Genomic DNA, 16,078 nt, shown 5'->3' on the forward strand with positions numbered 1-16,078 from the left:
ACATTTAGGGCATAGCTGCAGCCAGACTGAATCTTGCCTAGTGCAGCTTTACAGTGTTGCTTTTGAGACATTACTTTGCCTGGTCATTTTTTTTGTTCTATGCACGCCAAAAGACTACATTTCAAAAGGTTAGGAGCGTGTGATTATTAAAGCAGTACATAATGTCAATTCTGACAGCATAAAGATACAAGTCAGCAGGTCCTCCTGCTCTCCTGAGGAGGCTCCTTGGAGTAGTACGTGACAGTGAGCAGCATTCAGAGACAGGTTTTGTCCTTGGCATTGGGAAGAGTGGCTGGTGCTCTCAGGGGAGAAAGAAAATGCCAACAGCCCATCTGGAAAATTACTTGTCCACAACATGAGGGCATTGTTGACTCCCAGTTGTTAGGGGTTGCTGTGGATCTTGACTTGTTGACTTTACTGTCTTGCAAAAAATCAAGTTATCCAAATCTATTTTAACTAATAGTCTTAGCCACAAAAAAATGCTTGAGCTTGTTCAGATTATTTAAGTGCTTGGATGTGAGCAGCACTTACTGATAATGTGTTCCACAGTGTAATCATAGCATCTGGGGAAAGCATTACACACTTTTTAAACTTCATTTATTATTATCTAGCTCTTGTTTTAAAACAGGATCAGCAGAATTTTACTTTACCTTTTCTCTCCTACTTAACTGGTTAGTATGCTTTTACTGTAGGTCTGTAAAGTTAAAAACCATTATCTTCTACATTTTCCCCATTTTTTTCAGTATGTAACCATAGAGCTGACATGGTCATCCACAGTGACACTGGGGCCTTTGCTTGAGCTCATGCCTAATGTCATATTCAAATCTAGCTCTGAAATACTCGGGGCAAGTCTGTTTTTAATATTGTTGCTAATACAAGGCCCCTCTGGGTATTTTAAAGGCAGAAGAGATCAGAAAGTCAGGATCTTTTTGTACCTTGTAATTTTAAAAGAAGGCTGGCCTATGTAGATTCTGCTGAAAGGCTTTTATTTGAAATGTTACTATTTACCATTCAAAGGATATAAGTTACATCGTGTGCTGTGGGTAGAATATAATGGTAATGGCAAGTGAAATTTGAATTGCAGTTCAAAGGAACAAAGTGTATAAGACCAAAAGCCCAGGAGCTTGTCACAGTTAAATCAACTTATTTGAACTCAAGCATCTAAACAGAATTTAAGACTGAAAATATGTATGGCTTTCTAAATGAACATTTCGAAGCCCAAGTGCAGCATTAAAGGATGTAGGCATTTGCCACTGTTAATTTTTAAGGCTCTGTCTTTACTGGTGCAGTGGAAAATTCCCAGTTAAATTCCTTGACTGTGCAGTGGATGGGGGAAGATACACAGCCCCAAGTGCAAGAAAGTGACCAGGCTTAGTCTTTGGGAAACTCCACAGAGAGGCATCCAAGTTTAAATCCTACATCTTTCTGAGGATTTGCCACCACTTTACTGGGTGTTAGCTGTGCTTCCTTCTGCATCAGATTTCTGGTACAGGTTTTCACTGTCTGCTCAGCTTCCTTTTCTGAAAGGGAAGCAAGGAATTGTGGTACTTGTCCAGTGACTACCAAAGGCATGTAAAATTTCACTGGAGCAGCAGCTGGAACTCAGGATCCTTTCTAGCCCTCCCCTTCATCCATACACAGAACTGGGTGTCCTGTGGTACGTGTGGGCTCAAACACTCGTCCGCTCCAGTGGGGAACACTTAGAGAATCAGCACAGGTTCCACAGAGGGGAATGAGGAGGTGCTCAGCCTGTGTTAGTAACCTGCAAAGGGGGAAGAACAGGCTAGGGAAGATTCTAATAGAAAATGAAAATGAGCTTGAGGTTTTGGTAACTTCAGCTAACCACGGTGTTGTGTATAGAAGAGCCTATGTTTTGTACAAAGTCTGTTGTAAAGGATGGACTGCTGTGATGGGAGAGAAAGAAGAGCAGCTATTTGTGAATTCCAGGCAGATGTAGGAGACCAGTACCTAATGCATTTTACATGGTTAAGGCTGAGTCATTTCAGAGCATGTGGAAAAATGGTATTGTGGGGCATTGAATGTAGAAAATCTGGGTGTGCAAATGTCATTGAAAACTGAGGCAGCCCTTTGAAGATGTAAATTTTAGATGTGAGGTGTTTCAGTGTACAGAGATCTTAGAAATTTCCTGAATAGTACTAAAAGTGGTGCACTTGGCAAGGCAATGTTGGAACTAGTTTAAAACACCAGAAATACATAAACCTTTCACGGTAATAGTGCTCAGAAATGGTTCACTTAGTCTTTTTTAAACTTTTTTACTGGCCTTGGAATGAAATAAGTTTAGCAGGACAAATTTCAATCCAAATGATTATTTGTGCGTGTATGTGGAAGCCAGGGAATTTCACAAGCTCAGTGCCCGTCAGTGCTCTGGAGTCAGTCAGCTGTCAAAAAGTTAACACCGCCTCACCTTATCCCACTGTCATTACAGTAACTTTCAAACTGCTAACAGTTCTGCAGGGCCAGAGGAATAGAAGTGTTTTTAACAACCAGTTTTCTTAAAACCCATTACTCCAAGTGCAGCCATTTGTTTGACAGGGAGATACCCATATCATTCACTGGCACATACCAATTAAGGGGGAAGTTTCAAGAGTCTGAAAAAAAATCTCTGTAAATAATTCTGTTCACAGATTATTTCCAGATAAGATTGTAGGAAGAGAAAGTAAGTGACAATTCTGCAGCATTAAATGTACTTTAGGAGCACAGGAATCTGTATGTATAACTGGATCTGTCATCTCCACAAGCTGATTGTTTCGTTCTGCTGCTCTGTGTCACCTTCAAAGGCAGAGGCGGCCGCTGCTCACCTCACCTTGAGTGCCGTGTCCCTGGCCGAGGTGAGGTGAGCAGATACTGCCATTGTCACACCGGCCCAAAGTGTCACTGGTGTCCCTTTAGCTCTGGCACACACCGTGTGCAGGCAGCATGTGTGTGCCCTAGGTTATTTTTTCTGTGATTAGAGCTCATCTTCTAATCCTGGAAAGCTTTACCCGTGAAATTAAACAAAGATGGCACCTACAGTATGTCCAAGCCTGGAGAGCCACCCTGGACTGCTGCTGGAGCTCAGCAAAGTTGGGAGATTGAAGCAAATGAAACTATTGCAGAAATAATTTGAAAGCAGGTGCTACTCAACTGCAGCAGGAGACATCTGCTGATGTATGCACAACATGATTCTACTGCTGTGAATAAGCTAAGAGAAATGTACCTTATGCAGCCTTTTCCTGGAAGTAGGAAAAGTAGAATACTTAAGAGTGGAATAGCTCATAGGCTCTGTGTAACTTGAAGAATGCATATATAAAGAATGCTCGTAGTTTGGATTGTCCACTTGAATTTAAATGTCAGTGATTGTTAGTTTAAAGATGCTATGAATGTGAAAATGCAAAAGATTGTATTAAGTTCAGTGTATACAAAATGTTAATGTGAGCTGGGGTGCTGGCCCACACTGTGAGCCACTTCATAAAAATAATGTTGAAATGGAAGATAATGCATATAAGTTGCATGCCATTTTGCACTTCTTGTCTGATAATCATATCTGTCTGTTATGTCATTGTGTAAAAATTATAAATTCCTGGGAAGAGGTCATGTGTTACTGTGTGAACTACCAATGCACAACTGTGGTGCTGTACAGCTAGTAGTATGTGTTAGGCTTTTTTAAATGTTGAATTGAGTAATTTAATGTGAAGACTTTAATTTCAGGACAACTTGTAGTGTCTAAACAGTCCTAAGTTTCTTTAAAAGCAATAGAATAAAATTACCAGAATTTCTCATTGAATTTATTAGCTCTACATTCTCTACCCAACAGACAGCAAAAAAATAAAGGCAGTTGAGATAATTGATAACTAAATCCTTAAGCTGGCCTGACAACTGGAATAAATGTGTTGCCTTGTAGTATACTGATAGCCCTAGATTATGGGATGTGTATATCTTAACAGTGGTTTTGGCGTACATTCTTGGCTAGTCATTGAAAATAATCTTAAATACATTTGGAATAGCTAATAGTCCTGGAAGCCTCATGACATGAATGTCTTTGTTTTGATCTGAGATCCCCAGACAGGATAGAAATATTACGTAGATGCATATATTATTTCTTGGATAGAACGAATCAGAGCCCCATAGTTTCATAGATTTTTGGACTGTGCTTTAATTTGGCAATGGTGGCACAGAGATCTGTGACAGATGGGTTACAAAGGTGCCAGAGGAGCTGCCTTGCGAATCTCCCAGAGCCACCTTACACCGTGCAAGCAAAACAGTAATGTCTGTCTACTTTTGTGAAGCATGCATTTGTAGTGTAATGAATCTGGCAGTTTTCCTTAAGCTCAAGTAAATAATACACCTTCTCAAAACTGTGTGGAAAGATTTAATAGATCTGGTTGTCCAGCAGCTCAGCAGAGGCAACTGTTTAGAAAATGGACTGCATTTCAGAATCAAAGCCGAGTGTCAGTTTCTGTGTCTGATAAATAAGACTGTAAGGGATAGCATAGTCAGTAAATTTAAACTCTTCTACTTAGGCTGGTGGTAATTTCTGGTGCACTGAACATGCTGAGGTGCCCCCAGCAGCCGTACCAGAGATGCCGTGGCGGCACCGTGCCCAGTCCCGCTGCTGTGGTACTGCAGGAGAGTGCCCCGCTGGGGGAGCTGTAATGAGAATGGAGAGCACTCCAGCACCCACGGACCCACGGCAGCTCGGCAGTGTTCGTGATGTTTCTTCCTGGCCCTGAAAGTAAGAATGGCCAAAGCTGTCAGGAGAGGAGAGCGATCCTGCCTTTATTGGCCCCTTGCAATCTCGGATGCTTTGGGCAAGCTGTAAAGTTCTGTTCCTTTGTAGTTGTAGCAGCAACTACATCAAATCAAATCTCCTTACTCAACAGGTTTTTCCTTTGGTTTGATTTCGTGTTACGTGTTACTACCTTTTTCTTGTCTAAAAGGAAGTTTAATTATATCTCCTCTTTTGCAGTATTTATAGTGCATTAATTAGTGTTATTTCCAACCAGTTACCTGTGCCTGCAGGTAACAGATGTGCGTAAGAAATTGAAATTGCTTGTCACATGGAGTTCTTCATCTTTGAAATGAACAACAGAACTGGGTGTTTTATTTATGGTGATGCAAGAGAGTGAAAAGACCTGAAGTACGAATATTTGGGTTACTTGTGGAGTCTTTAGAGCTGGCACTTCGGAAAATATTTTTGAAAGTCAAGTAGAAGTGACTTATTGGACAGTAAATTTTGAACTTTTTAGTGCCACTTTTATAGTAATAAATAAAGGAGTAGGCTTACATTTTCAGAGGAATGTTCATGATGTGGTTGTACATACTCAATAATTACTTCCTGCTGTTTGACCAGGTTAGGGTAAGGGAAGATCAGGAAAGAATGAGTTAATTTTTTGGGGTTGGGAGGTTTTTTGTTAGATTTTCTTATGTTTCAAAGTTCAAAATATGCTATGCAAGAAAATAAGTAAAATTTAATATCTTAATTTTTAGAAAGTGAAAAGTTTTTAAACAGGTATATTTTAATTTTTTAACGAGAAGCTTAATTTTCGTTGCTTGGAAAACAGCATATGCTTCAGAGTAAATACGTCAGCATAAATGATCTACCATGAAACAAGAAGCTTTTGTGGTACCTTTCACACTGAAATTAAAATTCTTCTTGGTGCTATACGATACAAAGTTTGCTGTTCTTCCCTGTAACAATGTGAAGAGTTGTGCATCTCACCGTTATGCATGAAAATGATTTCCTTCGTTCCGCTGAGGAAAATCGTGTTTGTACGATTCTACAGATAAAATCCCAAACGGAACTTTAAATGCTTAATCAGAGAAAATAAATCCCTTTTAAATCGCAGAACTAGCCCCGGTGTGTATTTTCTAAGGAGCCGGACGACGCGACGTCCCCGTGTCGGCCCGCTCCGGCCCTGGCGCTGCCCGCGCCCCTCACGGCCGGGCTCTCCGGGGGTTCCGGCCCCGGCTGCGCCTTCTCCTCACCGCGGGCTCCATCCCGCGGCCGCCCCTGCTCTTAGGGCTGCGGGGTGCCCGTGAATTGCCGAGCGCAGCCGCGGCTCCGCCCTGCGCCCTTCTCTGAGGGCAGGGCTGAAGCGGGCCGGGCCGCTAAAGGCGCCCGCTTCGCACCCAGCCCCCGAGGAGGCTGTGCTGGGGCACTGCGACAGCTGCCGCTGCGGGGACACGCGTGGAAACGGCAGCGGTTCTGCCGACGGGGCACGTTCGAGGGAGAGTGGCGCATGGGGGGATGAGGAAAACGAGAATGGCTCCGGTCTGTCCCGGCGTTTGACATAATGGTGCCCTGATGGGAACGTGCTCGTAGCGCAGAGTGAGAGGCGTCATTGCCAGGTGTTCAAGCGAGGGAAAAGGGTCGGTGCGGGCCAGCTTTCACTGACGGTACCTGCCTACGCCAGGCGCGTTATCTCGCGGGGCACAGCCACGGGCAGCACGCGTGCGGCCGGGCGATAAGCGCTGGAGAGCAGCGAAGGGCCGAGGCACGCACTCGCTCCAGCCTCGGATGGTGACAGACCCGCGGTCTTTTCTTCCCCAACATCCCGTCTCCGTTCCACGTCCTTCTCCTCTGGCCACTCAGTCCACATCTCCTCACTCATTTGTCCCCTGCCTCCTTCAGCCCATGTGTGATGAACATCCCCTGCAGCCCAGACCCTCCGGCACCCCCCGGGCTCTGTGTCACACATTAATGCCCACCTGCTCTCATGCACTTTTCTCAATGACTGCTCAGTCCGCAACTTCTTTGTCCTTCATTACAGGTGTTGCTGAAGCCACATTTTATCTTTTGCCTCGGAGTAGGATAGCATAAGCAGGGAAGTCACCAAGAGCTCTGGAGGACAGCCTTTTTGCTTTCAAATCCAGCCACACAGCCCTGCAGGTGCAACAAGGTGCTAAGATTCATCTCTTCTCTTAATGTGGCCCTTAAAAAAACCCCAAACCCAGAGTTTCATCCAATCCCACCTAAGCAGCTTCATCATTTGAATTTTCAGGGCATTTGGAAGATTCCTCATACAACTCCCAAAACACACCATCTCAATCTGAAGTCCTCTCTTCCACCTAATTTTCAATTCCCAGCTTCAAGTTGTAAGACTGTCAGAGATCTGCTACCATTTCCCATTAAGTGTCCAAACTATGACAGAAGAAATCTGGGGCCACAGAGCATGGTGTTTGAAGCTCAGTATGAATCTTAGCAATGGAAACATGGTCTTTAATTAAAGGAATTACCAGGCAACCAGGAGGTGATAGCAGCATTCCTGTGTCAGGTGAAGTAGAGGAGGAGGAAACATCCCCTTGCAGGGGTAACTGTAACTTAAGGGTGCCATACCCTTGAATGCAATGGATGCTGCACATCTACCTTCCAAAAGCCTGTATGAGCAGCCTCCTCCTGGCTCAAGGCTGACCACTGGGGAACTGTGAGCCTGTGCAGGTGTGTGCGGGCACGTGAGCACCTGCTGAGGGAAGAGGAGCAGAACGAGCCTTAGGACAGAGTGCAAGAAGAGAAATAGGCAGCAGCATCTCATTAACTGCACACTTTGCACAGTGAACAAAGAGCAGAAATAGAGCCACGGGCCCCTTCCTCTCTGCTTTGCCATGCAGCAGGACCTTCCTTTTCCCCCTGGGTCAGACTTTTCTGCTGGGTCTGAGCATCCCTGGGCTGCACCTGCTGCGGTGACTCGCTAATACATCTGCTTGGTTCACACATTTAAAGGATAAACTGCTTATCCTGCTTTCTGTAATTCTGTCAGAGAGAGCAAAAGCTCATCTGACTGGTTTAACTTAAGGGTAAATACAAGGCAATGTGGTTGAAGGAGATAGAAAATGGAGAAGGGACTTTCAATCAGCTGATTTGTATTTAAAGGCTTTATTCTGCTTGCTCTCTCTTTCTAAAAATATTTTTTCTGGTTTAGAGAAATAATTTATAAATGATACCATGGCGAGAAGTGCATAGAATCTGACAGATGAATAAATTGCACTCTCCAGAGCTGTAAGCTTGAAAAAAACATTGCAGAGATAATGAATGTTCTTGGTTTGAGAGAAATCCTGTCCATTAGAAATACACCTCTCTGAAGATTGATCTGAACTTCCAAGCTTTCAGTTGAATAATTACTCTTTGAGATTTGAAAAAAGAATTTACTTATTTAATTTCCCATTCACCAAAATGGAATAACACTGCAGTTGGTGATTTAAAATGTTGTTGAATTAATTATGACACTTTGTTAAATTCCCTTTTGTCTTTCCTTTGTCCGTTTTTTATTTCAAAGGCCTCAGTAATAGGCAATCACCCCAATAGAGATGAGAGATGAGTCAGAGATTTGTCAGCTTGAATGGCCTTAGACCTGTGCTTATCCCTGCTGAGTACCCAGATGCAAGTTTGAAGTGATGTTACTTGCATCTTAAAGAACAAGACTGAGAAAGCTTGAGCTTCCTTGCTCAGCTTCATTCTGACCTTCACTGCTACAGCCTGTCATGGCAAACAGGTCAGATTCACACTCACAGAGCTGTAATAAATAATCTAAATCTGGCAGCAGAGGAAAAAGAGAGCAGGGTGTTTTCGTGAGTGACTGCATCAGTCTCATGGCTCTATCGGGAGGATCAGATGTGTATCTGCACCCTCCTTTCCAGCCACCCACCTCATATTATTGGGCCTCAGTCAGGAGCTGGGAATGGGCAACTCAAACAACTGCCAGGAAGGACAGTACAAATCATTAATACCCTGGCCCAGCTTAAACCATGCCCCTGCCCATGCAGATTTATGAGAAGTCTAATACGATGTTACATACAGTATGAAAAGAGTAGATCAATCTGTTGTTACAGCATCTTTCTTCATTCACTTTTAAATTCAACCTTGTAAATATAAAGTCTCCTTAAATTTTAAAGTAGCAGTTATGTAAGTAACAGCAACAGCAGTGAACATGTGCAGCCCTATTTGCAATCCTGAACATGATTATGGCACAGATTTCTATGACTTAGCAATATGAGAGTGAAATCTGTACACAAACAGCTGCTTTTGAAGCTGGACTGGGCGGCTGCCTGAGTCAGGCCTTTGACCCAGACTGTGCTGCCAGCCCCTGCCCCTCACACCCATCACGTGAGCTCCAGTGCAGCAAATCTGGTCAAAGCTGCATCAAATATTAATGCTTCAGACCACAGGTGTTGTTCAGACCACACCGACCCTTTCATATGATCTGCCTCATATCCACACTGCAAACCAAACATGCCACCCACACTGAAACAAGAAAGGCCTGCAGCCGTGACTTGGAGAATACATGGTAGGAAAGGAAACTACAGCTGTGCTGATAAGGGGCCTGTTAAAGCCTTTTAGGATGTGGTATATTGGTTTGCAACATTTCAAATTTCAGCTGAAGACAAATTTCTCTGTTGTTTTTCTGTATCATATAGCTAATTTTTGTGTCATCCCTGCAATTTTATTGTTCTGTGGCATTATTTTCAGCAAGCTATTTATGGGACTAAAATAACTATCAGCTTGGAGAAAGGAGAGAGTTTCTCTTGTATGTCATGGGGATCAGGAGTCTGTTAGAAGGTTCCTGTCCCAAAATGGATAGCAGTACATGGATGCCTGTACAGGAAAAGTGGAAAGATTTGTTTCTTAGAGTTTCTTTCTATCTCCTGTTCTTGAATAATCCAATTTTAATTTCAGGATTCTGTATTCTCTTTCTGGGTTAGGTATGCCATGTTGTATACTCACATCATCAATGCACCGAATATTACAGTTGATGATTATTTTTAATTATGAGAGTGATTGCTGCCGTATAAATTTCCCTGAGATGCCGTTCTTCATTTAAGGGCAAGCACATGTTTTGCTACTCCACTCAGCTGCACTTTGGTGCACTGGAGCAAAATTTGTTTCTGAGAAATGGGTTTTGCCTATTTTTATATATACTTTTAACACTTCATTATTTGAAGCATCTTTTGATGAGAGAGCTTATCAAGAAGCTAAACTAATTACCTCCCACAAATCACCTATCCTTGGTAGAATAAGCCACCAGTGTTTGGTGGCAACCCCTTCACGATGAAACAATGCTGGATTTAAGAGATACAACCCAAAGATAGCTGTTACCGAGACAAGACTTCACAAACCTGAAATGCAAGTTTAAAACAAAATGAATTCATATTTTGGGCTTACAGAAAAAGGTAAAGGCCAGAACAAACTTCTATTGAAAAAAAAAAAATGCATGCTCATCACCTTGAAGCTTGCAGGCAGATTCAAAAAATCTCAGCTCAACAGCAGGTACCAACATAAGGGAAAAAAGATCTTCTTGTAGGACTCAGTCCTCAGACTAACAACATCCTGCTGCTTTTGAGAGGAGTTATCCCTGGAACACTGCATTTGCATTGTGTCTGCTAACGTCAAGGCTTAGCACAGGACAAAAACATCATGAATTTAGCAGAAGTACTAATTCAGATAAGTACAGGCTCAGCTGTTGCTAAATTGGCAATTATAACTAGATAGTCTCTGCTCCCCTGCCATCATCATTGTCAGCGCTGAAGTGTTGTCTCAGTTCAGTGAGTATTCTGTTTTCTAAGCTCTCATTTGTCTTCTGTTTGACAGCTTACAGTGATTTTGTTTAGCTGTACTGATGAACTGCTGTCAATGGAAAAAACTCCAACCACCAGAGGCGTACGAGGATTAGCCAAAATGTACAATTCCTACACAGTTGGAAAATGGGGAGATTAACTATAAAAGGACTGAACCAGAATATGAGATCAGATCATCTTCTCAGATACCGCACGTGTTTAGGATTGCAAATCCATATCCAACTATCTTTATCTCTGACCTTTTAAAATAACTTTTCAGCACAACTGCAGCTATTGGCAGGAGCAGCAGAAGCCAGAAAAGGAAAACAGTGCTGGCAAGTCCAGCATTTTACCTGCTGGGGACCTAAATCTGCTTTCAGCTGGTGCAGAATTTTGAATTCCAGCATCTGCTGTAGGCTTACACTGCTGTGATGAGGGATAATCTTGTTCTAGACATTAGATGAAATCTGAATCTTTTTCCAAGCAGTTGGTACAGTTCCAGAATCCTGCCACAACACTCTCATTTCTGTCTTTTGTTACTCTGCACACTCTGAGGCCAACCTGGCTTCAGTAAAGGTGTACTGTGGTCTGTCTGCCGTGTCAGAGCCTCATAATGCACCACTGGAGGATTTTTAAAATATAGAACCATTGGGAAAAACAAGAGGCCATGAAGCTTGTTCCATAGGTCAGATTACTCTTAGTCCCATCCTCATTCGAAGCAAGGAACAGCCAAGTCAGCTGTTTGCATTTCGGCTGTGCTCTCCCGGTATGGCCACGGCACGCTGTGCCCTTTATGCCTCTGACCCACAGGACAAGGGCACTGCTGGGCACTGCAGGTGCTTTCTGGGAGGCAACAGAGCCCAAAGCCTGGAGCAGCAGGGTCTCACCCCAAAGATTCCCAACAGCATCCTGCAATCATGTGGAAAGCAGCAGTGGACAAGGTGCAGTAGAATTTGAAGCATCAGGTGGCAGATCCATCCATGGCTCAAACAGTCATGAAATTACTGTTTGTGCATCTGCTCGTCCAGGAGACACCATTCCTGAGCTGTGTGATCTGCAACAACATCCAGCTGTGATAGATTTGTCAGAGGTGCTGCAGGAACCCCAGCCCTCTGTGATCAAGAGCTTATGTTGACAGGTGGTTGCTTTGTTTCTCTAGATGGAAAAGGGCATTTGTAGGACTTCTGGGACTGAAAAATGAGATTGTGAAGCTAAAAGTGGCCCTGCAGTCACTGCCTGTAGCACCTTGTACACTTGAGTCAGCTGCAGATTTTGTCTCAAGTGCTTCTTTGCAAGCTCCTGTTGTGCAGCAGTGTGCTGCTTCCTCCAGCCAGCGGGACCCACAAAGGGCAAGGGAGCAGAGTTGCAAGGGCAGCATGGCCAAGGCACTTGGCTCCAGCTCTGGGTCTCACTTCTGGTTTGGCATCACTTTTGAACAAAAAAGCAGGGTTTGTGTGTGTGTGTGAGCATGGGGGTCGTGATTTATCTGATACTGGTTAAATGTTAATTTTTTAAAATGCAAATAGATTTTAAAAGACAAAATTAACTATGTGCACTACTCAAGACAGCACCAAGTTCACCTGTTAATAGTATTAGAATTTAATTTCATTGTACAGTCTCTCCATCCTTCTGCTTCCTTACCTACTGGACAGGGAATATCAAGTGTTGTTACTGTACTCTGATAGTAATACTGTTCCGTTCCTCCATAAGTCAATTAGTAAAAAAAAGATACTTGACTTTCAAAAGAGGGTTGCTACAGCAAAAACAACATATTTTGAAGCCATCTAATTACATCTCAATAATGCATTCATAAGAAAAGAATTTGCTTTTAGAATACAGGAAATGTTTCAATGCAAAAATACACTTCTGGAGCCTGCCTACCATGAGCCATATAATTGTGGTGTATATTTGACTTATCCTAGTTACGTTTCAGTATATTTATGCTTTTTGACTGGAACAGAACTGCCACATGCTGACCAATTCAGCTTGCTTATGCCTTTTGTGCCTCTCCTGGGGTGTGCAGTATGACAAGCCTTGTTCTTTTAGAAACAGACTAGCACCAAACCAAAACTAAAAACCACCATCCAAGCTGCACATCGTGGCTGATGCAGAAATACTCACTTTCTCCTGGTCATGTTTATAGGTCTGCCAATGTGTTTCAACACTGGCTCAGTGGATGCCATTCGTGAGGTGTAAGGAGAGGCTTACATGGCTTTCCAGATGATGATTATGCAGCTGCCAAAAGAGATGAATTCATCTTGAGCACTACTCTTTAAAATGCTTTGTTAATTTGCTCGTGAGGAATATCCAGATGCAGCTGATTACCCTGTAACGAGGCTCCTAAAGCTGACAGTCTAACAGGCTTTTGAAGGCGTCCAGCTTATTATACAGCATGATTTTTTAAAATTACCTTTTTAAGCTCTTCATATGGGGATGCCATAAAGGGATGTACTCCTCAAAAATGAGACAGTCTCAGGGAGGTTTATGGGAGTTAATTACTGTTGTAACAGGGAAGAATAAGATAACGATGAAAGACACCTTCTGCTTGTCAGCTGGAGGTTTGCAAACAGTTACTTATGAAAACATCTGAATGCCAGCTGCAGTAAGGACTGGGCCATCATTTTGAAATAAGCCAGTAACATGAGTTACCATAAGCATCTCATGGAGTTTTGGGAGGCGTTGGCACTCTTGTTTCCATTTCTAAGAACATTCTGTACTTCCCTTATCTGCAAGGCAGAGGTTTATCCCCATCTGGGTACTCAAGGCACAGAGGGCTCGGTGCTACAAGCCGCGTGACGCTGCCCTTTGCAGGGGACGTACTCAAGACTCATGCCCTGTGCTGCTCAGATTTTTGAAGAGACAAAGACGTGATCTCCCTGACATGTGGAGCAACTTCCATCATCTGTTGCTGGAATCATCTCTAAAATGCCTCCCCAGATGCTACTAGTAAAGCTGGTTTAGTTTTTCTTGGTCAATCTGTATATTAGGGCAAAATATTCCTGTAGGTTGCTAATAATTCTACTCTTAAGTGTTACATAAAGGGATTTCAACACACAGTGTGTGTCATTTAGCTCAGCAAGAACTGAAATGCTGGAAGAATGAGCTTCTGGCCTCAAGGCTCAGGAAATACACACAGGTTTTCTGCCATTTGGCATACACTACCCCTATGTAAATGTTGTAACTGTACTTAAAAAAATAAAATAAATGGATGTAATGAGTCTTAGCACTTTTGAGCCCCTTTAGAAAGGGAAATAGAAAATCTCTGTTAAAAAAGGATCTAGAGCTGAAAAAAGAAATGGAAGCACCCATACTTTTGAACTCATATGTGAATTTACTCTTTAATTTTGTCTGTATTTTAATTCATCTTTGAAATGACATGGGAAAAGCAGCCTAATTATGAGTAAGGTGCTATGTAGCATAATTCCATAGCACAATTCTGTGTCTGCAGTAGGAGATGGGGCTTGGTAATGGGGGAAGGTCAGTTGTATTCCCCAGCAGAGAATTTATGCTAAGTGGAAAGCACTTGCTTGAAATTTAAAAACATGCTGGGGTAGAGAACCCTGCTGTTAAAAGATGCCACTTGCTTTTACAAAAGAAACCAAAATGAGAATGCAAAAAAAAATGTTTTGTATTTAAAAGGTACCAAAAAAAATTTTAAACCTGAAATCTTTGTTTAATGAAATTAAAACTGAAATATTTTTATAGGTTAGCACCAATTTTCTATGCTGCTGTCAGCAACTCCAAAAGAATTGCTCTTGTCCTGGTTACAAGAAATCCCACTAGCCTTTCATAGCTCAGTGCTAAGGGAATTGGGTCCAAGTCTCAGATTCTGTATGTCAAAGTGGCATTTTCTTCTATCTCTGTTTTTATTTCTACACACATCCACCCTACCCCAAATGCCTTTTATCATGTAACTTGAGTTCCACAGAGCTACTGCAGTGTTCTTGATCCAGAGGCAGTTATTTTAATATGTTATCTGTACCTAACCAACATCTGTCTTGGTTTAATAAAATTAAATACATAAAACCCCCGAACCTGAAGTACAAATATATTGGATAAGCAAGACTTCTGCACCGTGGTCTTGTTTGAAACAGAATAAAGCAATAGAAATGTAGCAAACTGTGATTAGTAACAAACCCTGAATTACCCAAGGGAATGGTCTATGTTAACCTAGAAGTGTGCAAGAGAGGGAATGTGGTAGAGACTTTCTTCCATCAAGTTAATCTAACAGCTCTGAACCAGCCACCATTTTGCTGCAGGAAAAAAACCCCAAAAATGATTCTTGCTTTTCATCACACCAACAATGTTTTTAATCCTATTCTTATATATTCTATCTTCTGTGCATGAGAAGTATCTAGAAAATGTGGAAGGGAAGGCTCTTTCGGAGGCAGCTTCTTGTAATGATTCATGTCAGAGAAGTGGCAACTGCTGACTGAACAGTCCTTAGACATGCAATAAATGCTCAGAGCAGTGTATTCCTTTATCAGCTCCCATTAAACTGCAGCCAAGTGTTACTGAGTTGTAGCAAGAGCAGAGGAGCAATTGGAAAACACTAAACACCCCAAACATCAAGCTGTGCATGCTCTACCACAGTGCAGTCTGAAGCCAGGAATTGCTGTTATTTTTTATTTTAAAAGCACAGTACTTCCTCTGGAGGACCACTGCTTAGGCAATTGCTTTTCCATGGCTTAGTCATCCAGCATTAAATGAGATGCCTGCACGGTATGTTTTGACAGGTGCTGCTGAGCTCTTTGGTTGAGGCAGTTTCAAGTCATGTCTCCTGTTTGCTTTTAGTGGTTCTGGAATGGAATTTTTCTACTAAACAGCTTAGTACAGTACACCAGAAATAGCTGCTTTATGCTCACAATATTCAGAGGAGCAAAAGCAATAAATCCGGAGCATGTGAATAACTAACTGGAGAGAATGGACAAAGTGGCCACAGGTCTTCAAACCTTCTGAAGGCCAAGGAGCCATGGTCCAATGGGTAGTTCATCCCTGTTTGCACAGCACATTTTTCACTCACAGCAATACTTCTTTGTGCACATGTCCTGGGAGATGCCCTTCTGGAGAGTGACTTGTGACTCCTGAGTAAGGCTTGAAATTAATTAATAAAGCCTATCTGGACTTTTCTATCTCAGTAAAGCAGAAAGAATGCTTGGCAAATTTTGGCACACATACTTCTAAGTTTTACAGGAAAGAACCACACAAACAAAACAACAAACAAACAAACCCACAAACCAGAAGTGAAGCAGGGGGTCCATCTAAATCTAAGGGTTTAAGGCAGAAGAAAAGAGAGAAGGGGAGCAGCATCTTCTGTGTCTTTACATAAACATAGCACAGGTAATTTGTGCCCATATGTCAATGTAATGGAAGTCTAAGAGAAACCATATTACAGGTGAGAGTACACTGAGAAACGCCAGACAACATTTCGTAGTCCCTGTCCTGAAAGTAATAGAACATAAATTGGCTAGCAGTGAAAAATACAAGTCCTTCAGCCAGTATTATCTTTCTTGATGAAGAGGGATCAATA

Source organism: Hirundo rustica, chromosome 8 (assembly GCF_015227805.2).
Source record: "Hirundo rustica isolate bHirRus1 chromosome 8, bHirRus1.pri.v3, whole genome shotgun sequence".
Taxonomy (NCBI): Eukaryota; Metazoa; Chordata; class Aves; order Passeriformes; family Hirundinidae; genus Hirundo; species Hirundo rustica.